We start from the raw sequence: 27261 nt of genomic DNA, 5'->3' as shown, positions 1-27261 counted from the left end.
ATGAACCAGACTTGTGGAGGTCTACATTTTTTTTCTGAGGTCTTGGCTGATTTATTTTGATTTTCCCATGATGTCAAGCAAAGAGTTTGAAGGTAGGCCTTGAAATACATCCACAGGTACACCTTCAATTGACTCAAATTATGTCAATTAGCCTATCAGAAGCTTCTAAAGCCATGACATAATTTTCTGGAATTTTCCAAGCTGTTTAAAGGCACAGTCAAGATAGTGTATGTAAACTTCTGACCCACTGGAATTGTGATACAGTGAATTATAAGTGAAATAGTCTGTCTGTAAACAATTGTTGGAAAAAATTTACTTGTGTCATGCACAAAGTAGATGTCCTAACCGACTTGCCAAAACTATAGTTTGTTAACAAGAAATTAGTGGAGTGGTTGAAAAACTAGTTTTAATGACTCCAACCTAAGTGTATGTAAACTTCCGACTTCAACTGAATATACACAGTGCCTTCAGAAAGTATTCATTTCCACATTTTGTTCTTTTACAGCCTGAATTCAAAATTGATAAAATATATTTTTTTCTTCTTCATACATCTACACACAATACCCAATAACGACAAAGTGAACACGTTTTCAGAATTTTTAGCAGATGTATTCAATTTAATACAGAAATACATTGAGCTCCAAAACTATTGGGACAGTGAGACATTTGTTTTGGCTCTGTACTCCAACACTTTTGATTTCAAATTATTAACGTGCAGACCGTCAGCTTTAATTAGAGGGGATTTTCATCCATATCGGGTGAACCGTTTAGAAATTACAGCACTTTTTGTACATAGTTCCCCCATTTTAGGGGATCCAAAGTATTTGGACAAATTCACTTGTGTATAGTAGTAAAAAGTTTAGTATTTGGTCCCATATTATCAGCACGCAATGACTACGCCAAATTTGTGATAATACAAATGTGTTGGATGCATTTGCTGTTTGTTTTGATTGTTTCAGATTATTTTGTGCCCAATAGAAATGAAAGGTAAATAATGTATTGTCATTCTGGAGTCACTTTTATTGTAAATAAGAATAGAATGTTTCTAAACACTTCTACATTAATGTGGATCCTACCATGATTACGGATCATCCTGAATAATGATGAGTGAGAAAGTTGTCTCTCCAATGACTAGTGCCCTGTCTAGAGGAGAGTACAGTTTTAAATAACCTTCAAAACTGTTTTGTAGCCAGACAGAGCTATTTACCGAGGAAAAGTGAACGTGCAAACAACTTTATTGACAGTATGTAGAAATACTATGATCATTTTTTGCGGTGCAGCGACACAGCTAAAGGAATGCAGCGGAAACAGATTTCAGCACCAAGCTGCATTATGAGATCTGGGGAATTCACCATCATATATTTCTCATCAGGGAAGATACTGTACCTTCACATCCCATGCTGACACATCCATTATGATTAGTTCATAGTCATTAGAGTAATTTTGCTAAACTTTGACACCAGACATAATCCTTAAGTAGAGTACTTCCTTACCTGTGGTGAGGGTCCTTGACACCAGCTGACTTTGCTTTCAATTTTCCAGCACAGTGCAGACAGTGACAGAGTACTGAGTACCACCTTGCAGCTCAGAGAGAGTGATGCTGTGTGAAGATGTGGTAGTGATGTGTGGTTCTGTCCCTGGACAGTGGTAGGAGATCTGGTAATGATGTTGGGTTTGGTCCAATCCTGGTGGCTGGCTCCAGCTAACAGCAGCTGATGTGGTGTCCACCGAGTCAACAGTCAGCTGGTCTGGAGCAGGAAGTACTACGGGAAAATACATTAATGTCAGTGTTTCCGATGTATTCATTAAGCAACGGTGGTGAGCCGCTGCTATATTACTGCTGCCACACCCAGAAAAATATCATAAATGAAAAGAATGCTGTGATTATAAATCCTCTCCACAATAACAAGTATTTTACACTGTACTACTACTGTTAAAGCAAACGGAGGCAGATCATCTCCTTGACATAATGACTTACAGGAATAGAAGCATTGTTCTCTATAGAAAGCGTTTCCCAAGACTGTGGCGGTCCGGGGAGAAAAGGTCAGCTCTGGTGACTTTCTTAACGATTGTTTTATTTTTTGGTTGGAGGAAAATGTTTAGAATTACAGTAAATACTTTAATACTGCAGTTTTTTCTATTTGCCCCAAAAGTTAAGCTGTAAAAAAAAAAAACTGTTTTCCTGGAAAATACGCACGTACACACACTGAGTGCACAAAACATTATGAACACCTGCTCTTAATAATTTTTTTAATCAGTATTAATAAAAATTATGTTGTGAATGTAAATCCTCTCTACAATAACACATTTTAAACTGTACTTTGGATCAAGTTAAAGCAAGCAGAGGCAGATCAACTCCTTGACATAATGTCACAGGAATAGAAGCAAGCATGAATTCAGATATAAAAGATTAATGACCAAACTGAACAGCCTGAAGTCTATGGAACTAACGTGCCAGGAAAACACTCCCCACACCATTACACCACCAGCCTGGACCGTTGATAGCAGGCAGGATGGAGCCAAATCCTGACTCTGCCATCAGCATGACGCAACAGGAACTGGGATTCGTCAGTCCAGCCAATGTTTTTCCACTCCTCAATTGTACAGTGTTGGTGATCGTGTGCCCGCTGGAGATGCATATTCTTGTTTTTAGCTGATAGAAGTTGAACCCAGTGTGGTTGTCTGCTGCAATAGCCCATCTGTGACAAGGGCAGACGAGTTGTGCGTTCTGAGACGCCGTTCTGCACACCACTTTTGTACTGTGTTGTTTTGCCCATTCTAACTGAATGCCTCGATGCCTGTCTGCCTGCTTTATATGGCAAACCAAGGCCACGTGACTCACTGTCTGTAGGAGCGAACCGTTTGTGAACTGTGTGGTGTACCTAAACTGGCCACTAAGTGTATTCCTCATCAGGGAAGATACTGTGCCTTTACATCCCATGCTGACACATCCATTATGATTAGTTCATTTACATTAGTCATTTTGATAACACCAGACATAATTGTTAAGTAGTGTACTTCCTTACCTGTGGTGAGGGTTGTAGACACCAGTTGACTTTGCTTTCCATTTTCCAGCACAGTGCAGACAGTGACAGAGTACTGAGTGCCACCTTGCAGGTCAGAGAGAGTGATGCTGTGTGAAGATGTGGTAGAGATGTGTGGTTCTGTCCCTGGACAGCGGTAGGAGATCTGGTAATGATGTTGGGTTTGGTCCAATCCTGGTGGCTGGCTCCAGTTAACAGTAGCTGATGTGGTGTCCACTGAGTCAACAGTCAGCTGGTCTGGAGCAGGAAGTACTAAGGGGAAATACATTGTTAGTGCTACAGTTTCATTCCAGAAACATTACAGGAGGAAAGGTAGACTAAGGCCAGCAATTTGATGTGCGAAGAAATAGGCCAAAAATCTGAAGTCACAGAAAGTAAGTTGGGTTTGTAATGCAACAAAATGTCTGTTCTGGTTACTGTTAAAGAGATGACTGCATTTGCATATGGGCGATCTTACTAGTGCAGATGGTTGTAGAGACAGGTTCACTCTGTTCCCCATTGGTCAGAACAGCAGAGACACTGACAGTGTACTGAGTGCCAGGTCGTAGGTCAGAGAATGGTTTGTGGCAGTCTTCAGTATGTATTGCCTTGGGCTTTGTTCCAGGGCTGCAGTAGGATATGAGGAAGTGTTGTGGGATTCTGTCCATTCCCCGAGCCTTGGTCCATGTTACAGTGAAGGAGGTAGATTTCAGCTCCTTTATAGTCAAGTCACCTGGTGCTGGGACCTCTAAAATTACAACAGTATGGTTTAGGAAGGCATTTGTATACATAAAGCAGGGAAATCTGCCGGGAAAAAAAGAGGCATGTTTCTAAGGTTAGTTCTTACTTGTGGTCAAGGCTGTTGTCACAGGTTGACTTTGCACCCCATTTTCCAACACAGTGCAGACAGTGACAGAGTACTGAGTCCCACATTGCAGCTCAGAGAGAGTGATGCTGGGTGAAGATGTGGTGGTGATGTGTGGTTCTGTCCCTGGACAGTGGTAGGAGATCTGGTAATGATGTTGGGTTTGGTCCAATCCTGGTGGCTGGCTCCAGCTAACAGCAGCTGATGTGGTGTCCACTAAGCCAACAGTCAGCTGGTCTGGAGCAGGAAGTACTAAGGGAAAATACATTGTTAGTGTTGCAGTTTAACTCCAGAAATGCATTACACAACTGTTACGTTCTACAGCCAGAAACCGAAATTTTCGCTCAAACAGAAACTAACAAAGACTCACTGACCACAACCAAAATGAAACAGATGGGAATTTAAGAGGGGTTCTGAAAGTGATGTATATTCTTTAATTAATTAGAAGATAGAACTGGGTTAATCACGAACATTGAGTTAGAATTGTTTGTTACTGGGCTAGGAATTTTATTGGGGCATCTCACCAATCCTGGTGTGTGTCAAGAATTAGGCTTTGTCATATTGAGACTAAACATGAGTGTTTGTGTGCAAGACAGGGGAGCAGTGATTGGTTGGAGTAATAGTTCAGCCGTCCTCAGGGACAAAGGAAGAGGGCGGAGCAATAAAAGAGCGGGAAAGCTGAAGAGGACTATATAAGATGGAGGGGGACCTTAAGAATGTGTGCTCCTCTGCATATGAGTATCGGCTTTGTTGGAAACTTTAATAAAGTCATTTCTTGGTGCAACAAAAACTCTGTAAGACCTTATTTGTAATAAAGTATGGTGGTTATTTTCCACAACAAAAGACACTCATGGGGGTGTCCACTGAATGTTGACTTGCCACAACAACTAAAAGACACCCACCATGCGCGCTGACTAATTTGCCCAAGAACAGCCAAACAAAATACAAACCCACACAACTTAAAGACAGGAAGCAAAGCAAAAAGTGGAGCAAAACTCACAAAAATCTGATAAAGGATTGTTTTTCTATAATTTTAAACAGGGATTGCCAACTAAAGGTTTTGACCCTCCACGTCTCTCAAATCCACTGGAGCACTGAGCCAGCCACTCTTAAATAGAATCTGGGCCAGCACAGGTGAAACACCTTCCCACTAACGAGATTGCAACCAGCACAGGTGACTAACGAGGTGACACCAATCGGTGCGCCCTATATGCTAACGCACCAACGTCCGACCTGGAAATATATATTTTTTTTAAAGGCTAAAAATTAGAAGGTAAGAGTTTCATTTAGTAACGGTGCTGCGACTCTGCTAAATTGTTGCCACCATGCATGAAAAAATAAATACAGTGCCTTCAGAAAGTATTCAGACCCCCTTGACTTTTTCCACATTTTGTTACATTACAGCCTTATTGTAAAATGGATTACAAAAATAAAATAATAATCAGCAATCTACACACAATAGCCCATAATGACAAAGCAAAAACAGGTTCTTAGAAATATTCGCAAATTTATTAAACATTTAAAACAGATACCTTATTTACGTAAGTATTCAGACCCTTTGCTATGAGATTCGAAATTGAGCTCCTGTGCATTTCCATTTATCATCCTTGAGATGTTTCTACAACTTGATTGGAGTCCACCTGTGGTAATTTCAATTGATTGGACATGATTTGGAAAGGCACACACCTGTCTATATAAGGTCCCACAGTTGATAGTGCATGTCAGAGCAAAAACCAAGCCATGAGGTTGGAAGGAATTGTCTGTAGAGCTCCGAGACAGGCTTGTATCGAGGTACAGATCTGGGGAAGGGTACCAACAAATGTCTACAGCATTGAAGGTCCCCAAGAACACAGTGGCCTCCATCATTCTTAAATGGAAGAAGTTTGGAACCACCAAGACTCTTCCTAGAGCTGGCCGCCCGGTCAAACTGAGCAAATCGGGGGAGAAGGGCCTTGGTCAGGGAGGTTACCAAGAACCTGATGGTCACTCTGACAGAGCTCCAGAGTTCCTCTGTGGAGATGGGAGAACCTTCCAGAAGTACAACCATCTCTACAGCACTCAACCAATCAGACTTTTATGGTAGTGTGGCCAGACAGAAGCCACTCCTCCGTTAAAGGCAAATGACAGCCCGCTTGGAGTTTGCCAAAAGTCACCTAAAGACTCTCAGACCATGAGAAACAAGATTCTCTGGTCTGATGAAACCAATATTAAACTATTTGGCGTGAATGCCAAGCAACACGTCTGGAGGAAACCTGGCACTATCCCTACGGTGAAGCATGGTGGAGGCAGCATCATGCTGTGGTGGTGTTTTTCAAAGGCAGAGACTGGGAGACTAGTCAGGATCGAGGCAAAGATGAACGGAGCAAAGTACAGAGAGATCCTTGATGAAATCCTGCTCCAGAGCGCTCAGAACCTCAGACTCTGGCAAATTTTCACCTTCCAACAGGACAACAACCCTAAGCACACAGCCAAGACAATGCAGGAGTGGCTTCGGGACAAGTCTCTGAATGTCCTTGAGTGGCCTAGCCAGAGCCCGGACTTGAACCCGATCGAACATCTCTGGAGAAACCTGAAAATAGCTGTGCATTAACACTCCCCATCCAACCTGACAGAGCTAGAGAGGATCTGCAGAGAAGAATGGGAGAAACTCCGCAAATACAGGTGTGCCAAGCTTGTAGCGTCATACCCAAGAGGACTCGAGGCTGTAATTGCTGCCAAAAGTGCTTCAACAAAGTACTGAGTAAAGGGTCTGAATATAGTTATGTAAGGTGATATTTCATTTTTTATTTGTTATCAAACTTTTCTAAAAACATGTTTTCGCTTTGTCATTATGGGGTATTGTGTGTAGATTGATGAGGGGGGAAAAAACGACTTAATCCATTTTAGAATAAGTCTGTAACGTAACAAAATGTGGAAAAAGTCAAAGAGTCTGAACACTTTCCGATTGCACTGTATACCCATTGATTCTTAAAGAATAACTTATAATGCCCCATGAGCTTAATTTAACTGTCATACCTCATCAGAACCCAAAATATACGCTCGTTTTACCCCAATATTTGTAAACAATGTAAATGTAAACAAACACTGTAGAGCTTCAAAACATGGTTAAAACTATAATTTCGATATCATAGATGGTCAGTCCTTGCATCCATATCGCTGTCTATATATTTGAGGGTGGTTAAATTTTTCCATCCAAAAAAAAAAAACTAAACAGAAGTGTGCACTTTGTTATTGTTTCAATTAATTAATGTTTAAGTAGAGTACTTCCTTACCTGTGGTGAGGGTTGTAGACACCAGTTGACTTTTCTTTCCATTTTCCAGCACTGTGCAGACAGTGACAGAGTACAGAGTACCACATTGCAGGTCAGAGAGAGTGATGCTGGGTGAAGATGTGGTAGTGATGTGTGGTTCTGTCCCTGGACAGTGGTAGGAGATCTGGTAATGATGTTGGGTTTGGTCCAATCCTCGTGGCTGGCTCCAGCTAACAGCAGCTGATGTGGTCTTCACTGAGTCAACATTAATCTGGTCTGGAGCAGGCAGTACTAAGGGAAAATACATTATTGTTAGTGTTTCCACTATATTCATTTAGCAATGGTGGTGAGCAGCTAAATTATTGCTGCCATGCCTCCAAAAATATATATAAATGAAAAGAATGTTGTGATTTATAAATCCTCTCCACTATTACAAGTGTTTAACACTGTAGGACCTATTTTGGATAAAGTTAATACAAGCAGAGGCACATCAACTCCTTGACATAATGACTCACAGGAATAAAAAGCAAGCATGAATCCAGATATTATAAAAAAGACTGTATATTTACAGGGAAGATACTGTACCTTTACATCCCATCCTGACACACCCATCATCATTAGGTAATTTACATGAGTCACAATTAGATGTAAACTCCCCAAAAGTGGGGACTAGCGTGGTTCTGGTACCGGTTTGGACCAACATTTTCTCTTATAAATCTACTGGTGGACATCGTAATGGCTAACACTCAGTGAAAGACCTGCTTCTCATTAGTCAGGTTTCCATTGACCAAGGGTTATTATAAAAAAGCAATGTCGCAAAAAATTAAATTACATGGCCACGCCCCTGTCCAGTCATGTGAAATCCATAGATCAGGGCCAAATACATTTATTTAAATTGACTGATTTCCTTATTTGAACTGTAACTCAGTAAAGTTATTGAAATTGTTGCATGTTGCGTTTATATTTTTGTTCAGCATACATACACTATACAGTGGGGGAAAAAAGTATTTAGTCAGCCACCAATTGTGCAAGTTCTCCCACTTAAAAAGATGAGAGAGGCCTGTAATTTTCATCATAGGTACACGTCAACTATGACGGACAAATTGAGGGAAAAAATTTCAGAAAATCACATTGTAGGATTTTTATGAATTTATTTGCAAATTATGGTGGAAAATAAGTATTTGGTCACCTACAATCAGTATAAAAGACACCTGTCCACAACCAACAGTCACACTCCAAACTTCACTATGGCCAAGACCAAAGAGCTGTCAAAGGACACCAGAAACAAAATTGTAGACCTGCACCAGGCTGGGAAGACTGAATCTGCAATAGGTAAGCAGCTTGGTTTGAAGAAATCAACTGTGGGAGCAATTATTAGGAAATGGAAGACATACAAGACCACTGATAATCTCCCTCGATCTGGGGCTCCACGCAAGATCTCACCCCGTGGGGTCAAAATGATCACAAGAACGGTGAGCAAAAATCCCAGAACCACACGGGGGGACCTAGTGAATGACCTGCAGAGAGCTGGGACCAAAGTAACAAAGCCTACCATCAGTAATACACTACGCCGCCAGGGACTCAAATCCTGAAGTGCCAGACGTGTCCCCCTACTTAAGCCAGTACATGTCCAGGCCCGTCTGAAGTTTGCTAGAGTGCAGTTGGATGATCCAGAAGAGGATTGGGAGAATGTCATATGGTCAGATGAAACCAAAATATAACTTTTTGGTAAAAACTCAACTCGTCGTGTTTGGAGGACAAAGAATGCTGAGTTGCATCCAAAGAACACCATACCTACTGTGAAGCATGGGGGTGGAAACATCATGCTTGGGGGCTGTTTTTCTGCAAAGGGACCAGGACGACTGATCCGTGTAAAGGAAAGAATGAATGGGGCCATGTATCGTGAGATTTTGAGTGAAAACCTCCTTCCATCAGCAAGGGCATTGAAGATGAAACGTGGCTGGGTCTTTCAGCATGACAATGATCCCAAACACACCGCCCGGGCAACGAAGGAGTGGCTTTGTAAGAAGCATTTCAAGGTCCTGGAGTGGTCTAGCCAGTCTCCAGATCTCAACCCCATAGAAAACCTTTGGAGGGAGTTGAAAGTCCGTGTTGCCCAGCGACAGCCCCAAAACATCACTGCTCTAGAGGAGATCTGCATGGAGGAATGGGCCAAAATACCAGCAACAGTGTGTGAAAACCTTGTGAAGACTTACAGAAAACGTTTGACCTGTGTCAATTGCCAACAAAGTGTATATAACAAAGCATTGAGAAACTTTTGTTATTGACCAAATACTTATTTTCCACCATAATTTGCAAATAAATTCATTAAAAATCCTACAATGTGATTTTCTGGAATTTTTTTCCCTCATTTTGTCTGTCATAGTTGACGTGTACCTATGATGATAATTGCAGGCCTCTCTCATCTTTTTAAGTGGGAGAACTTGCACAATTGGTGGCTGACTAAATACTTTTTTCCCCCACTGTACATGAACTGAAACCCCAAAAAGTGTTTTCACAAATCAGTCTCTTAAAAACACTTATTTTAAAATTGAAAAAGTACTTTGGGTGTACTTCTATTCTGTTTTAAAACACTTTCGTTGGGGTTCAATTCAAACACCCTCCAAACACCAGATCCCAGTTTAGGTGCAGTAAGCTGGTTCATGGTTTCATTACACAATGGAGTTTTGAGTCTTTCTATTTTTACATTGCAGGACAGAGTGCTTTCGTCGCTTTAGCACATATCGATTTATAAGCAACTATATCAAAGTATTCTAAAATAATGAAGAGATTTTAAACAAAAAACACTTTGAAATAGACAGACTAGATTCATATTAGATGAAAGGCCATTTCATAACGAGTTCAGGGAGCCTAGCGACAGCTCTGTATGACATTCACAGAAATGGGAGCAGATGTTTTGATCAAGAGACCTTACCAAAATATGCACATTTTCTCTGGCACTAAACATACAAATATGTATTTTACAGTTACAGTATAAGGAACGTCTATTTTGGTGAACATTTATTAGGCATACATTAACAGGTTAGTATAATACCTTACCTGTGGTGAGGGTTGTTGATACCAGTTTACTTTGCTTTCCATTTTTCAGCACAGAGCAGACAGAGACAGTGTACTGAGTACCACCTTGCAGGTCAGAGAGAGTGATGCTGTGTGAGGACGTGGTAGCGATGTGTGGTTTTATCCCTGGACAGTGGTAGGAGATCTGGTAACGATGTTGTGTTTGGTCCAATCCTGGTGGCTTGCTCCATCTAACAGCAGCTGATGTGGTGTTCACTGAGTCAACATTCAGCAGGTCTGGAGCAGGAAGTACTACGGGAAAATACATTAATGTCAGTGTTTCCGATGTATTCATTAAGCAACGGTGGTGAGCCGCTGCTATATTACTGCTGCCACACCCAGAAAAATATCATAAATGAAAAGAATGCTGTGATTATAAATCCTCTCCACAATAACAAGTATTTTACACTGTACTACTACTGTTAAAGCAAACGGAGGCAGATCATCTCCTTGACATAATGACTTACAGGAATAGAAGCATTGTTCTCTATAGAAAGCGTTTCCCAAGACTGTGGCGGTCCGGGGAGAAAAGGTCAGCTCTGGTGACTTTCTTAACGATTGTTTTATTTTTTGGTTGGAGGAAAATGTTTAGAATTACAGTAAATACTTTAATACTGCAGTTTTTTCTATTTGCCCCAAAAGTTAAGCTGTAAAAAAAAAAAAAAAAATGTTTTCCTGGAAAATACACACACACACACACACACTGAGTGCACAAAACTTCATGAACACCTGCTCTTTCCATGACATAGACTGACCAGGTGAATCAGGGTGAATGCTATGATCCCTTATTGATGTAACTAGTTAAATCCACTTCAATCAGCGTAGATGAAGGAGAGGAGACAGGTTAAAGAAGGATTTTTATGCCTTGAGACAACTGAGACATGGATTGTCTATGTGTGTGCCTTTCAGAGGGTACATTTATTTAAACAAAATAAAGTAGTAGGTGCCAGGCGCACCGGTTTGAGTGAAGAACTGCAAAACTGTGGGTTTTCCACATGCAACAGTTTCCCCGTGTGTATCAAGAATGTTCCACCACCCAAAGGACACCCAGCCAGCTTGACACAACTGTGGGACGCAGTGGAATCAACATGGACCAGCACCCTGTGCAACTCAATATTAGGAAGGCATTCTTAATGTTTTGTACACAGAGAGTATATACACTGAACAAAAATATGAACGCATCATGTAAAGTGTTGGTCCCATGTTTCATAAACTGAAATAAAAGATCCCAGACATTTTCTAAACGCACAAAGAGTTAATTTCTCTTAAATTCTGTGCACACATTTTTTACATTTACATTTACATTTACGTCATTTAGCAGACGCTCTTATCCAGAGCGACTTACAAATTGGTGCATTCACCCTATAGCGAGTGGGATAACCACTTTACAATTTTATTTTATTTTTTTATTTTTTGGGGGGGTGGGTAGAAGGATTACTTTATCCTATCCCAGGTATTCCTTAAAGAGGTGGGGTTTCAAATGTCTCCGGAAGGTGGTGAGTGACTCCGCTGTCCTGGCGTCGTGAGGGAGCTTGTTCCACCATTGGGGTGCCAGTGCAGCGAACAGTTTTGACTGGGCTGAGCGGGAACTATGCTTCCGCAGAGGAAGGGGAGCCAGCAGGCCAGAGGTGGATGAACGCAATGCCCTCGTTTGGGTGTAGGGACTGATCAGAGCCTGAAGGTACAGAGGAGCCGTTCCTCTCACTGCTCCATAGGCAAGCACCATGGTCTTGTAACGGATGCGAGCTTCAACTGGAAGCCAGTGGAGTGTGCGGAGGAGGGGGGTGACGTGAGAGAACTTGGGAAGGCATTCTGGATGAGTTGTAGGGGTTTAATGGCACAGAGAGGGAGCCCAGCCAACAGCGAGTTGCAGTAATCCAGACGAGAGATGACAAGTGCCTGGATTAGGACCTGTGCCGCTTCCTGTGTAAGGCAGGGTCGTACTCTCCGAATGTTGTAGAGCATGAACCTGCAGGATCGGGTCACCGCCTTGATGTTAGCGGAGAACGACAGGGTGTTGTCCAGGGTCACGCCAAGGCTCTTCGCACTCTGGGAGGAGGACACAACGGAGTTGTCAACCGTGATGGCGAGATCATGGAACGGGCAGTCCTTCCCCGGGAGGAAGAGCAGCTCCGTCTTGCCAGGGTTCAGCTTGAGGTGGTGATCCATCATCCATACTGATATGTCTGCCAGACATGCAGAGATGCGATTCGCCACCTGGTTATCAGAAGGGGGAAAAGGAGAAGATTAGTTGTGTATCGTCAGCGTAGCAATGATAGGAGAGGCCATGTGAGGATATGACAGAGCCAAGTGACTTGGTGTATAGGGAGAAAAGGAGAGGGCCTAGAACTGAGCCCTGGGGGACACCAGTGGTGAGAGCACGTGGTGCGGAGACAGCTTCTCGCCACGCCACTTTGTAGGAGCGACCGGTCAGGTAGGACGCAATCCAGGAGTGAGCCGCGCCGGAGATGCCCAGCTCGGAGAGGGTGGAGAGGAGGATCTGATGGTTCACAGTATCAAAGGCAGCAGACAGGTCTAGAAGGACAAGAGCAGAGGAGAGAGAGTTAGCTTTAGCAGTGTGGAGAGCCACCGTGACACAGAGAAGAGCAGTCTCAGTTGAATGACCAGTCCTGAAACCTGACTGGTTTGGATCAAGAAGGTCATTCTGAGAGAGATAGCAAGAGAGTTGGCTAAAGACGGCACGCTCAATAGTTTTGGAAAGAAAAGAAAGAAGGGATACTGGTCTGTAGTTGTTGACATCAGTGGGATCGAGTGTTGGTTTTTTGAGAAGGGGGGCAACTCTCGCTCTCTTGAAGACGGAAGGGACATAGCCAGCGGTCAAGGATGAGTTGATCAGCGAGGTGAGGTAGGGGAGAAGGTCACCGGAGATGGTCTGGAGAAGAGAGGAGGGGATGGGGTCAAGCGGGCAGGTTGTTGGGCGGCCTGCAGTCACTAGTCGCAAGATTTTATCTGGAGAGAGAGGGAGAAAGAAGTCAAAGCATAGGGTAGGGCAGTGTGAGCAGGACCAGCAGTGTCATTAGACATAACAAACGAGGATCGGATGTCGTCAACCTTCTTTTTCAAAGTGGTTGACGAAGTCATCCACAGAGAGGGAGGAGGGGGATTCAGCAGTGAGGAGAATGTGGCAAAAGAGCTTCCTAGGGTTAGAGGCAGATGCTTGGAATTTAGAGTGGTAGAAAGTGGCCTTAGCAGCAGAAACAGATGAAGAAAATGTAGAGAGGAGGGAGTGAAAAGATGCCAGGTCGGCAGGGAGTTTAGTTTTCTTCCATTTCCGCTCAGCTGCCCGGAGCTCTGTTCTGTGAGCTCGCAATGAGTCATCAAGCCACGGAGCTGGAGGGGAGGACCGAGCCGGCCGGGAGGATAGGGGACACAGGGAGTCAAAGGATGCAGAAAGGGAGGAGAGGAGGGTTGAGGAGGCAGAATCAGGAGATTGGAGGGAGAAGGATTGAGCAGAGGGAAGAGATGATAGGATGGAAGAGGAGAGAGTAGTGGGAGAGAGAGAGCGAGGTGTGCGGCGGCGCGTTACCATCTGTGTAGGGGCAGAGTGAGTAGTGTTGGAGGAGAGCGAGAGAGAAAAGGATACAAAGTAGTGGTCGGAGACATGGAGGGGAGTTGCAGTGAGATTAGTAGAAGAGCAACATCTAGTAAAGATGAAGTCAAGTGTATTGCCTGCCTTGTGAGTAGGGGGGACGGTGAGAGGGTGAGGTCAAAAGAGGAGAGGAGTGGAAAGAAGGAGGCAGAGAGAAATGAGTCAAATGTAGACGTAGGGAGGTTGAAATCCCCCAAAACTGTGAAGGGTGAGCCATCCTCAGGAAAGGAACTTATCAAGGCGTCAAGCTCATTGATGAACTCTCCAAGGGAACCTGGAGGGCGATAGATGACAAGGATATTAAGCTTAAATGGGCTAGTGACTGTGACAGCGTGGAATTCAAATGAGGAGATAGACAGATGGGTTAGGGGGAAAAATTGAGAATGACCACTTGGGAGAGATGAGGATTCCTGTGCCACCACCTCTCTGACCAGATGCTCTCGGGTATGCGAGAACACATGGTCAGACGAGGAGAGAGCAGTAGGAGTAGCAGTGTTTTCAGTGGTAATCCATGTTTCCGTCAGCGCCAGGAAGTCGAGGGACTGGAGGGTAGCATAGGCTGGGATGAAGTCAGCCTTGTTGGCAGCAGAACGGCAGTTCCAGAGGCTGCCTGAGACCTGGAACTCCAGGTGTGTGGTGCGTGCAGGGACCACCAGGTTAGAGAGGCAGCAGCCACGCGGTGTGAGGGCGTTTGTGTAGCCTGTGCGGAGAGGAGAGAACAGGGATAGGCAGAGGCATAGTTGACAGGCTGTAGCAGATGGCTACAATAATGCAGAGGAGATCGGAATGAAATGAACTAAACATCTGGGAAAGGAGAGAGCAGGGCCTCCCTCACCAAAAAAATATAACTCTCCCAACTTCCACCTCAGAAACTATAATTGTTTCACTGAACCACCCGAATAAAACTCCCACTTTAGAAATTAGAATTGTTGTAAACTACAGCGGTTCAATGTTTCAAGGAATAGACTCAACTTACTTTATTCAGCTAGCTTACTATGATGCCATAGCTAACTAGCATGCTAGCATCCAATAACACACAGTTTAGCACCAATACTTGGTTACAACAAACTACCAATAGTGTGTTAACACACTAAACAGATAATTCGTGTCCGTGTCTAGTTCTTTCATAACGCAGCAATAATTAAACGTTGGCTAGCTAGCACAAAGATATTATATTTAGATACTACAGTACAGCTAGCTGCTAGTGTTGGCTAGCTAGCAATGGCTGCTGTGTTGACTTTGTTTGAAAAACGGTGTCGCTGCGAACGAATGTAGCTGGCTAAAAGGATATTGTATTTAGTTGCTACCGTTGCTAATAGCTACTCAACAGCTAGTCCAGGAGGTGAGTTAGCTAGCTAGCTTCGTGCTACACCCGGCACCGCCGAATACAAAAGTAACCTACAATAACTACATACAACAACTACCCATAACAGCCCACGATGCCTACCTATAATACCTAATAATATACAGCCCACGATGCCTACCTATAATACCTAATTACAATCTAAATACATAGTTTAAGCCTTACTCGACAAAGCCCAAGCTATGTATAAAGCCAAACTTACCCGACGCCAGCTGTCTGGGTGGCAGACTGCATCACTGTTAGTGAGCATTTCTCCTTTGCCAATATAATCCATCCACCTGACAGGTGTGGCATATCAAGAAGCTGATTAAACAGCATGATCATTACACAGGTGGACCTTGTAAAGGGGACAATAAAACACAATACAATGCCACAGATATCTCAAGTTGAGGGAGCATGCAATTGGCATGCTGACTGCAGGAATGTCCACCCGAGCTGTTTCCATTTCTCTACCCTAAGCCGCCTCCAACATCATTTTAGAGAATTTTACAATGCGTCCAACCGGCTTCACAACCACACCAGCCCAGGACCTCCAAATCCGGCTTCTTCACCTGCGGGATTGTCTGAGACCAGCCACCCAGACAGCTGATGAAACTGTGGGTTTGCACAACTGAAGAATTTCTGCACAAACTGTCATAAACCGCCTCAGTGAAGCTCATCTGCGTGCTCGTCGTCCTCTCCAGGGTTTTTACCTGACAGCAGCTTGAAGTCGTAACCGACATCAGTGGTCAAATGCTCACCTTCGATGGCCACAGGCATGGTAGAGAAGTGTGTCTTCACGAATGAATCCCGGTTTCAACTATACCGGGCAGATGGCAGACAGCGTGTATGGCATCGTGTGGGTGAGCGGTTTGCTGATGTCGACGTTGTGAACAGAGTGCCCCATGGTGGCGGTGGAGTTACAGTATGGGCAACCTTAAGCTATGGACAATTAACACAATTGCAGTTTATCGATGGCAATTTCAATGCACAGAGATACCGTGACGAAATTCATCCGCTGCCATCACCTCATGTTTTAGCATTATAATGGATCTGCTGTACACAATTACTGGAAGCTGAAAATGTCCCAGTTCTTCCACGGCCTGCCAGACGTCACCCATTGAGCATGTTTTTTTAAGTTATTTTTTTAGGGGGTAGATCAGCTTAATATTGCAGATAGATTGTAACTTCCATCAATGTAATTGTCTGCATCACTTCCAATCCCCAATCACACACATACACATATACATACATACAGTGAGGGAAAATTTTTTTTAATCAGCCACCAATTGTGCATGTTCTCCCACTTAAAAAGATGAGAGAGGCCTGTAATTTTCATCATAGGTACACGTCAACTATGACAGACAAATTGAGGAAAAAAATTCCTGAAAATCACATTGTAGGATTTTTTATGAATTTATTTGCAAATTATGGTGGAAAATAAGTATTTGGTCACCTACAAACAAGCAAGATTTCTGGCTCTCACAGACCTGTAACTTCTTCTTTAAGAGGCTCCTCTGTCCTCCACTCGTTACCTGTATTAATGGCACCTGTTTGAACTTGTTATCAGTATAAAAGACACCTGTCCACAACCTCAAACAGTCACACTCCAAACTTCACTATGGCCAAGACCAAAGAGCTGTCAAAGGACACCAGAAACAAAATTGTAGACCTGCACCAGGCTGGGAAGACTGAATCTGCAATAGGTAAGCAGCTTGGTTTGAAGAAATCAACTGTGGGAGCAATTATTAGGAAATGGAAGACATACAAGACCACTGATAATCTCCCTCGATCTGGGGCTCCACGCAAGATCTCACACCGTGGGGTCAAAATGATCACAAGAACGGTGAGCAAAAATCCCAGAACCACACGGGGGGACCTAGTGAATGACCTGCAGAGAGCTGGGACCAAAGTAACAAAGCCTACCATCAGTAATACACTACGCCGCCAGGGACTCAAATCCTGCAGTTTCAGACGTGTCCCCCTGCTTAAGCCAGTACATGTCCAGGCCCGTCTGAAGTTTGCTAGCGTGCAGTTGGATGATCCAGAAGAGGATTGGGAGAATGTCATATGGTCAGATGAAACCAAAATATAACTTTTTGGTAAAAACTCAACTCGTCGTGTTTGGAGGACAAAGAATGCTGAGTTGCATCCAAAGAACACCATACCTACTGTGAAGCATGGGGGTGGAAACATCATACGGAAAGAATGAATGGGGCCATGTATCGTGAGATTTTGAGTGAAAACCTCCTTCCATCAGCAAGGGCATTGATGATGAAACGTGGCTGGGTCTTTCAGCATGACAATGATCCCAAACACACCGCCCGGGCAATGAAGGAGTGGCTTCGTAAGAAGCATTTCAAGGTCCTGGAGTGGTCTAGCCAGTCTCCAGATCTCAACCCCATAGAAAACCTTTGGAGGGAGTTGAAAGTCCGTGTTGCCCAGCGACAGCCCCAAAACATCACTGCTCTAGAGGAGATCTGCATGGAGGAATGGGCCAAAATACCAGCAACAGTGTGTGAAAACCTTGTGAAGACTTACAGAAAACGTTTGACCTGTGTCATTGCCAACAAAGTGTATATAACAAAGTATTGAGAAACTTTTGTTATTGACCAAATACTTATTTTTATTATTAAATTACTTATTTTCCACCATAATTTGCAAATAAATTCATTAAAAATCCTACAATGTGATTTTCTGGAAAAAAAAATCTCATTTTGTCTGTCATAGTTGACGTGTACCTATGATGAAAATTACAGGCCTCTCTCATCTTTTTAAGTGGGAGAACTTGCACAATTGGTGGCTGACTAAATACTTTTTTCCCCACTGTACATACATACATACATATCCTTAAAAAAAAAAAAGATTCCCATGTATTACATTCAAACCCCACCACCCTTTCCCTAATTGGAGTAAACTAGTGAACAACAATGCTTAGGCCTCTACTTCCAGCTTATACTTACTAAATACATTTTATGGACACGGTCAATTTTACAATAATTATATTTTGTTTGTTTTTTCTCCTGACCTTCTTCTATCTGATCATTTTCATGATGTTCATCCAGTTTGCTTCTATATGCCATATCTTTCTAACTGTGCTCTTTCACAAAAGCTCCCAACCTACAACCTATATACTTATTATGGACACAGTATGCTTCACATTATTAGTTATCTTGTTATTAGTTGTTGTTAGTTGTTATTAGTCCCATCCTTCAACTCCATTCAACACCACCCATCTATCACTTAACACCATCCATATAGGATTTCTATTTGCCATATATATCTCAACTGTACTGTGATGTTTTACAAAAGTTCTGAACCTTTCTATTTTCATTGTGTCTACAGATTGTAAATTGAAAATAAACATTTTTGCTAAAAGTATTATTGTATTATTGATCGATTGACTATGACTTTTCAGATCACCCAGTAATGCTATCTGCAAGGTTAGCTCCAGGTAAATATTGCAATCCTTTAGCCATTCCTAGACCTGTGTCCAAAAACAAGCTACAAATGGACAGTACCAAAACAAATGATTCTGTCTCTTTGCAGCAAAATATGCAGAGCTGGGAAGATGGTATCCCCCATATAAATACCATTCTATTGGTAGCAAGAATTTTATATAATAATTTAAATTGAAAGATTCTAAGTTTTGAAACTGGTGTCATTTTGCATGTCAGTTCATAAACACTATGCCATGGGATCGGTTCGTCAAAAATCTCTTCCCAACTATTTTGCAATCTATATGGGATGGCTGTCAATCCTTTGGTCCTTAAATGAAACTGGTATACTTTTTTATTTATCACAGTTTTCTTTAACCAATTATGTTCTTTAATGCAAGGCCGACAGACAAGTTCCTTACTTTCTCCCCCTTCCACTTTCCTCTTCCATTTTTGCGGTAAGGCTGCAATTATTTGGTTGTAATTTTGGGTAGAGCAGACATTTCCATATGTTTTTGTTAGCTGGATGTGCGACATAACTCCACCAGTCCTACCGATGATATCATTTACAAAGATTATACCTTTTTAAAACATTTTGTCAAAATAAAAAGGTTTTTTGTCAATTAGTATATTTGAGTTTAACCACAATATTTGTTGCATTATTTGAACTGTCATTTCTGGAGGATTAAATTGAAAATGCAACCAACTTTCTATGGCTTGTTTTAGAAATAGTGATATTTGGGAGATGATTTCCTTTTCAAATAACTGAAAGTGAGAGGTTGTAATCTGAATAAAGGGGAAAAGGCCATTCTTGAACATTGGGTGAGACAATCTTACTAATTTGCTAGAGAACCAGTTCGGATTTAAGTATAACTTTTGTATGACTGAAGCTTTTAGTGATAGGTCTAATGCTTTAATATTTAATAATTTCTGTCTTCCGAATTCATATTCATTATATCAATAGGCCCGTTTAATTTTGTCTGGCTTGCCGTTCCAAATAAAATGGAATATTGTTTCTCATATAATTTAAAAAAAAAACTGTTCACTAGGCGTAGGCAAGACCATAAGCAAATAGGTAAACTGGGATAATACTAAAGAGTTAATCAGGGTGATTTTTCCACAAATAGACAGGTATTTACCTTTCCATGGTAGCAAGATCTTATCTATTTTTGCTAACTTTCTATTAAAATTTATTGGAGTGAGATCATTTATTTCCTTTGGGATATGTATTCCGAGTATATCCACATCACCATCAGACCATTTTATTGGTAAACTACATGGTAACGTAAAAATTTAATTTTTTAGTGATCCAATACGTAATATAGTACATTTGTCATAATTTGGTTGTAATCCAGAGAGGTTAGACAATGTATCTAGATCCTCTATGAGGCTGTGGAGGGATTCTAGTTGTGGATTTAAAAGAAAACATGAATCATCAGCGTACAATGATACCTTTGTTTTTAAACCCTGGATTTCTAATCCCTTAATACTATTGTTGGATCTGATTTTAATAGCTAACATCTCGATGGCCATAATAAATAGATATGCCGATAGTGGACAACCTTGTTTCACTCCTCTTGACAGTTTACAACTTTCTGAGAAATAGCCATTATTTACTATTTTACAACTAGGGTTACTATACATGATTTTGACCCATTTTATAAGAGATTCTCCAAAATTGAAATGCTCCAGGCATTTATATATAAACCCCAGTCGTACTTTATCAAATGCCTTTTCGAAGTCTGCTATGAATAGCAGGCCTGGTTTCCAAGATTTTCCATAGTGTTCTATTGTTTCCAGTACTTGCCTTATATTATCTCCAATGTATCTTCAATGTAAAAAAAACCTGTCTGATTAGAATGAATAATGTCCGACAATACCTTTTTAATTCTATGCGCTATACATTTTGCTAGAAATTTTGCATCACAACACTGAAGTGTAAGGGGCCTCCAATTTTTTAAATGGACTGGATCTTTATATTTTCCACTTGTATCCTGTTTTAGTAATAATGAAATCAGACCTTCTTCTTGAGTGTCTGATAATCTACCATTTACATAGGAGTGGTTAAAAGATGCTAATAACGGACCTCTGAGTATATCAAAAAAGGTTTGGTATACCTCGACTGGCATGCCATCCAACCCTGGAGTTTTCCCGGACTTAAAGTCTTTAATTGCATCCAGCAGTTCCTCTTCTGTAATTTCACCTTCAAAGGAGTATTTCTGTATGGCTGTTAATTTTACATTATCAATAGAAAAAAAATCTCTACAATTACCTTAAGTTAGAGGAGATGGAAGCGACTGAAACGAAAACATATGCTTAAAGTACTTTGTTTCCTCCTTCAAAATAACATTTGGTGAATCATGGGTGACTCCGTCAATTGTAACCAGTTTCATTAAATTATTTTTGATAGCATTCTTATGTTGAAGATTAAAACAGAATTTGGTGCATTTTTCCTCATATTCCATCCAGTTTGCTTTATTTTTTATAATATATTACACTTGATCTTTCTTGAATAAGTTTCTCCATTTCTTTTAGTTTTTCCTCTAATTTATTCTGAGCATCTATGTTACAGCTTTTATTGCCATCTGTCTGTTCTGTTAGACCTTCTATTTCCTTTGTTAGTATAAACTCTTTTGACCTAAATTGCTTTTGTTTTCGAGATGAGTACTGAATTGCATGGCCTCTAAAGGCACATTACAATAAGGGGATTTGCTGTACCTATGTTATGTCGGAAAAAAACTGTTATAAATTATTTTGTCCTAGTTAAAAATAAATGATCAACCAATAGGCTTTGATTAAATTTCCAATATCCTCGCCCACGTGGAAATTCAGTAAGAGTAATGTATATGCCAATTATATGATGGTCTGACCGCATTCTGTCACCTATCAACACTTTTTAACTTTTGGTGCCAACGAGAATGACATAAGAAAGAAGTCAAGACGACTAGCTTGATTGAGTCTCCGCCATGTATATCTCACTAGATCAGGATATTTAAGCCTCCATATATCTACTAGTTCTAACGTAGCCATGACATTCACAATTTCCTTAAGAGCAAGAAGGTGATTGTTTGTAGTGTGATTTCCTTTACGGTCCATTGAGCTATTTAAAACAGTATTATAATCCCCCACCATAATAATATTGTCTTGAATTGCTTGCAGGGTTGAACATTTATTATATATATATTGTCAAAGAAGTGTGGATCATCATTATTTGGTCCGTAAAGGTTAATGAGCCATATCTGTTTATGGTCCAATAACATATTTAAAATAGTCCATCTACCTCGCGTATCTATTTGGACAATTTGCACATTCGGATCGAAATTACTATTAATTAATATCATCACCCCTTTTGAGTTTCTTAGCCCATGGGATAAGTATATTTTGCCCCCCCCCCCCATTCCTTTTTCCACGATACTTCATCTAGAATTGTTGAATGAGTTTCCTGTTTACAATAGATATTATATTCCTTCTCTTTGAGCCATGTAAATATTGTTCTTCTTTTGTTATTATCTGCTAAGCCATTACAATTATAACTGGCTATACTTATTTTACCATACACCATAATGAGATACAAGTTTCAAGTCTATTTATCATTATATATGTTTATAAATTTACCAATAAAAAAATACCATAATGATTGAGTGTCCATATAGCTGTACCATGATATTTGCATTGCTACTAAGTAACCCTCCAATTGTTCTCCACTAATTCCCCCGCTAAAGTCCCTCCCCATCCCAAGTTGAGCCGTCATCCCAGTGATCGGCATCCCACCCCCGTCCCTCCGGATCCCTAGGGCCAGGATCCATCCATTGAAAACAGCACATAGTGCCACCCACAAAACAGAAGCAGGTTAACCACCAAAAGCATTTCCAATGCTGTCACCTCAATATATATATATATATATACAGTGGGGAAAAAAAGTATTTAGTCAGCCACCAATTGTGCAAGTTCTCCCACTTAAAAAGATGAGAGAGGCCTGTAATTTTCATCATAGGTACACGTAAACTATGACAGACAAATTGAGAAAAAAAAATCCAGAAAATCACATTGTAGGATTTTTAATGAATTTATTTGCAAATGATGGTGGAAAATAAGTATTTGGTCACCTACAAACAAGCAAGATTTCTGGCTCTCACAGACCTGTAACTTCTTCTTTAAGAGGCTCCTCTGTCCTCCACTCATTACCTATATTAATGGCACCTGTTTGAACTTGTTACCAGTATAAAAGACACCTGTCCACAACCTCAAACAGTCACACTCCAAACTCCACTATGGCCAAGACCAAAGAGCTGTCAAAGGACACCATAAACAAATTGTAGACCTGCACCAGGCTGGGAAGACTGAATCTGCAATAGGTAAGCAGCTTGGTTTGAAGAAATCAACTGTGGGAGCAATTATTAGGAAATGGAAGACATACAAGACCACTGATAATCTCCCTCGATCTGGGGCTCCACGCAAGATCTCACCCCGTGGGGTCAAAATGATCACAAGAACGGTGAGCAAAAATCCCAGAACCACACAGGGGGACCTAGTGAATGACCTGCAGAGAGCTGGGACCAAAGTAACAAAGCCTACTATCAGTAACACACTACGCCGCCAGGGACTCAAATCCTGCAATGCCAGACGTGTCCCCCTGCTTAAGCCAGTACATGTCCAGGCCCGTCTGAAGTTTGCTAGAGTGCATTTGGATGATCCAGAAGAGGATTGGGAGAATGTCATATGGTCAGATGAAACCAAAATAGAACTTTTTGGTAAAAACTCAACTCGTGCTTTTTGGAGGACAAAGAATGCTGAGTTACATCCAAAGAACACCATACCTACTGTGAAGCATGGGGGTGGAAACATCATGCTTTGGGGCTGTTTTTCTGCAAAGGGACCAGGACGACTGATCCGTGTAAAGGAAAGAATGAATGGGGCCATGTATCGTGAGATTTTGAGTGAAAACCTCCTTCCATCAGCAAGGGCATTGAAGATGAAACGTGGCTGGGTCTTTCAGCATGACAATGATCCCAAACACACCGCCCGGGCAACGAAGGAGTGGCTTCGTAAGAAGCATTTCAAGGTCCTGGAGTGGCCTAGCCAGTCTCCAGATCTCAACCCCATAGAAATTCTTTGGAGGGAGTTGAAAGTCTGTGTTGCCCAGCGACAGCCCCAAAACATCACTGCTCTAGAGGAGATCTGCATGGAGGAATTGGCCAAAATACCAGCAACAGTGTGTGAAAACCTTGTGAAGACTTACAGAAAACATTTGACCTGTGTCATTGCCAACAAAGGGTATATAACAAAGTATTGAGAAACTTTTGTTATTGACCAAATACTTATTTTCTACCATAATTTGCAAATAAATTCATAAAAAATCCTACAATGTGATTTTCTGGAAAAAAAATTCTCATTTTGTCTGTCATAGTTGACGTGTACCTATGATGAAAATTACAGGCCTCTCTCATCTTTTTAAGTGGGAGAACTTGCACAATTGGTGGCTGACTAAATACTTTTTTTCCCCACTGTATATATATATATATATATATATATATATATATATATATATATATATATATATATATTTAAACATATATCTATTCAAATATCTTGCATATCTTATTTTCCATCATTATAAATTAATATGCGTAATAATGTCGGCAGTTCATGCATAGGATTTTAACATATAACCCGGATTGCCATTGTATTACATTTCATTTTTGACAAGCAATTATTATTTTAGCAAACAATTATTGTGGTTCATCCTATATTCTCCCTAAAATCCTTACCCTCTTGCAACAGATGTGGGATAAACACACACGCACATACTCTAACACACTCAACCCCTTTCCTCCACAATCAACCATAAAATCAGATGCTCAACGGTTGTTACATCCCAGAGCCCAACTCAAGAAAGGACCTGATTTACGAATGCATATACAGTTACAGCTGATTGAGAAAGCATGCAGGATTAGGCAGAAATTGATAACAATGTGAGATTTGATTAATCTATTTAATCTATGTCAAGTCCTAGGTGATGGAGATCAGAACCACCATCTTCACCTGAGACACAAACACTCTGGTCCCCCGTTGTAACCATTTTTCCCAAGCATCTCCGTGCAGTCAGACTTTTGATTATTTTGTGCCACCTGGGCCACAATGATAAGCCCCCTCTCTGATTGTCAGAGTGTGACCCCCTCCCCATGTATTACTGCAGCCAGTGTTGCCAGCACTGCCACTACCTGGGTGGGGGTACCCCACCGGAATCCCCACCGGCTAGGTACTAGGTCGTCAAGGTTCTCATTAGCAGCTTTGAGAATTTCCTTGTATATTATGCTCTCCCATCAGGGGGCTCTGGCTTTGTAGGACCAACTCTGCCAGGCAGGCTCAGAATCTTGAGGGGGTGGTGCTGCTCAAGTAGGTCTCTGACCGCATTTATTTGTCTGTTTTGGCTGCATATAGGCAACTCACAGTAGGTCCATAAAAGAGATGGGGACTTCTCTTTGGTGTATGGGTCGCTCAGGTGGGTGTCTAGGATATAGGGTTGAGGATCGTTCCATCATGATAGGACAATACAAATATATTAGATGTATACTATACTTAAAAATGTATATCCTTCATCTGCACAAAATTGAAAGCTCTCTCTCACAACCCCTGCTCACAGACACATGTTGGTTCTGGGATATGCAACCATTTCCTTTCTCACTCACTTAACGCCACTCTTATTCAAATACCAAAACGCACACATCACCTTAAATCACAATTAATCCACACATATCCCCACACTGTGCCTTCTATGTCTTCTGTTTGCTATGTTTTTATCTCCACTATGTTGATTGAGTACTTGTGTTCTAATTTAGTTGTATTTGAAGATGTATTATTTAGCTTGTTATCTTTTCTTGTAATACCGTCTTATCCCTTTATAAAATACTATACCTACTATAAATATGCTTTATTATTACAATCCCTACCATGGCTAGTATTGGGTGTTCCATTATTCGACTCCTCTATTAGAACTTTCAGAATAGCCATGGAGTAGTCTTTGTGTCGCGGAACATTTGCTTGTCAATATACAGTTTATCAACAACAAGAGCAACACGCTTCCCTTTTAATCTATTTTCCTTGAAGATTGGGTACAGAACTTTGTGCCGTTCTGCAATCTCCCTCGGGAACTGATCATTCATGCCTACTTTCGTGCCAGCAAGTCTTTTTCCAAGGCTTTTAACCATTACTTTGTCCTTAAAAAAGGCAAATTTGGCAACGATTGGACGCTCATATCTCTGCCCTCTTTGTGCGAAACGGTGTACACGTTCAAGTTGGATTTTATCGACAGCCTCGAGTGGAATCTGCAGCGCTGTAAGAAAGAAGTCCCTCACTATTCTTTCTGTAATCTCTCCCTCCTTTTCCTGGATACCCGTAAGTACTAGATTTTCTCTCATCAATCTAGTTTGTATATCTAGTATACAAACTTTCAGAAAGTTGTTCTCCTTTTTAAGTTCCTTAACGTCCGTTTCCGTCCTAGTGACTGCCCCTTTTAGTTTTTTGGTATCGCTCTCCATTATCGCAACTTTTCTGTCACTCATTTCCAGACTCGCCTTCAACTCTTTTACATCATTACTGACCAACTCTAGTATGCCCAGTTTGTCATTTATCGACTTCAACAGGTCGCTTTCCACACTTACCAGACCCAGTGGTGAAAAGCATATATCATCTGAATCAGTCAAGGAGTCTAGTTTTCTCTTGGAGATTGATTCTCCTCGTTTATCTTCAGTCATGTTTGGGTGTTGCGTGTTGTTGTAATATTTGTCGATACTTTTCTCTAGCCTTATAATTTGTTTTGTGTTATTATCCAGATTGAATGTTATTACCCTCGAATATATGAAATGTTAATATTTAGTCTAACTTCCTGATATTGAATATTATGTTTTTATCTTGAGGTGAATTTTACTGCTTTGTGTTCAATATGCCATCTTGTTTCCCTGCCCAGTCTCTACTCTCTGATTCCATATGTGTTATTTCATAATTTTGATGTCTTCACTATTATTCTACAATATAGAAAATAGTAAAAAATAAAGAAAAACCCTGGAATAGGTGTAGGTGTGTCCAAACGTTTGACTGGTACTGTATATTTCAGGGAAGATACTGTACCTTTACATCCCATGCTGACACATCCATTATGATTAGTTCATTTACATTAGTCATTTTGATAAAACCAGACATAATTGTTAAGTAGTGTACTTCCTTACCTGTGGTGAGGGTTGTTGACACCAGCTGACTTTGCTTTCCATTTTCCAGCACAGTGCAGACAGTGACAGAGTACTGAGTACCACCTTGCAGGTCAGAGAGAGTGATGCTGTCTGAAGATGTGGTAGTGATGTGTGGTTCTGTCCCTGAACAGTGGTAGGATATCTGGTAATGATGTTGGGTTTGGACCAATCCTGGTGGCTGGCTCCAGCTAACAGCAGCTGATGTGGTGTCCACTGAGTCAACAGTCAGCTGGTCTGGAGCAGGAAGAACTAAGGGAAAATACATTATTGCTCGTTTTTACAACAACAACAACAAAAAACACCATCTATCAATACAAATAATGCTGTGATTATAAATCCTCTCCACAATAACAAGGGTTTAACACTGTAGTACTGATAAAGTTAAAGCAAGCAGAGGCAGATCAGCCCC

At 41.3% G+C, this 27261-nt stretch overlaps 1 long non-coding RNA gene across 1 annotated transcript; it reads right to left on the bottom strand.

Moving 5' to 3' along the window:
- Positions 1 to 7334: 7334 nt before the first annotated feature.
- LOC123484557 lies at positions 7335 to 27049 on the bottom strand. Its single transcript, XR_006658577.1, has 3 exons — positions 26832 to 27049; positions 10200 to 10469; positions 7335 to 7430 (listed from the first exon to the last, which is right to left on the bottom strand). It is a non-coding gene; the product is annotated as an uncharacterized LOC123484557 (long non-coding RNA).
- Between the last annotated feature and the right edge of the window lie 212 nt (positions 27050 to 27261).

This window comes from Coregonus clupeaformis, unplaced genomic scaffold (genome assembly GCF_020615455.1).
Source record: "Coregonus clupeaformis isolate EN_2021a unplaced genomic scaffold, ASM2061545v1 scaf0357, whole genome shotgun sequence".
Lineage (NCBI taxonomy): Eukaryota > Metazoa > Chordata > Actinopteri > Salmoniformes > Salmonidae > Coregonus > Coregonus clupeaformis.
This window is presented reverse-complemented; position numbering and strand designations above follow the sequence as displayed.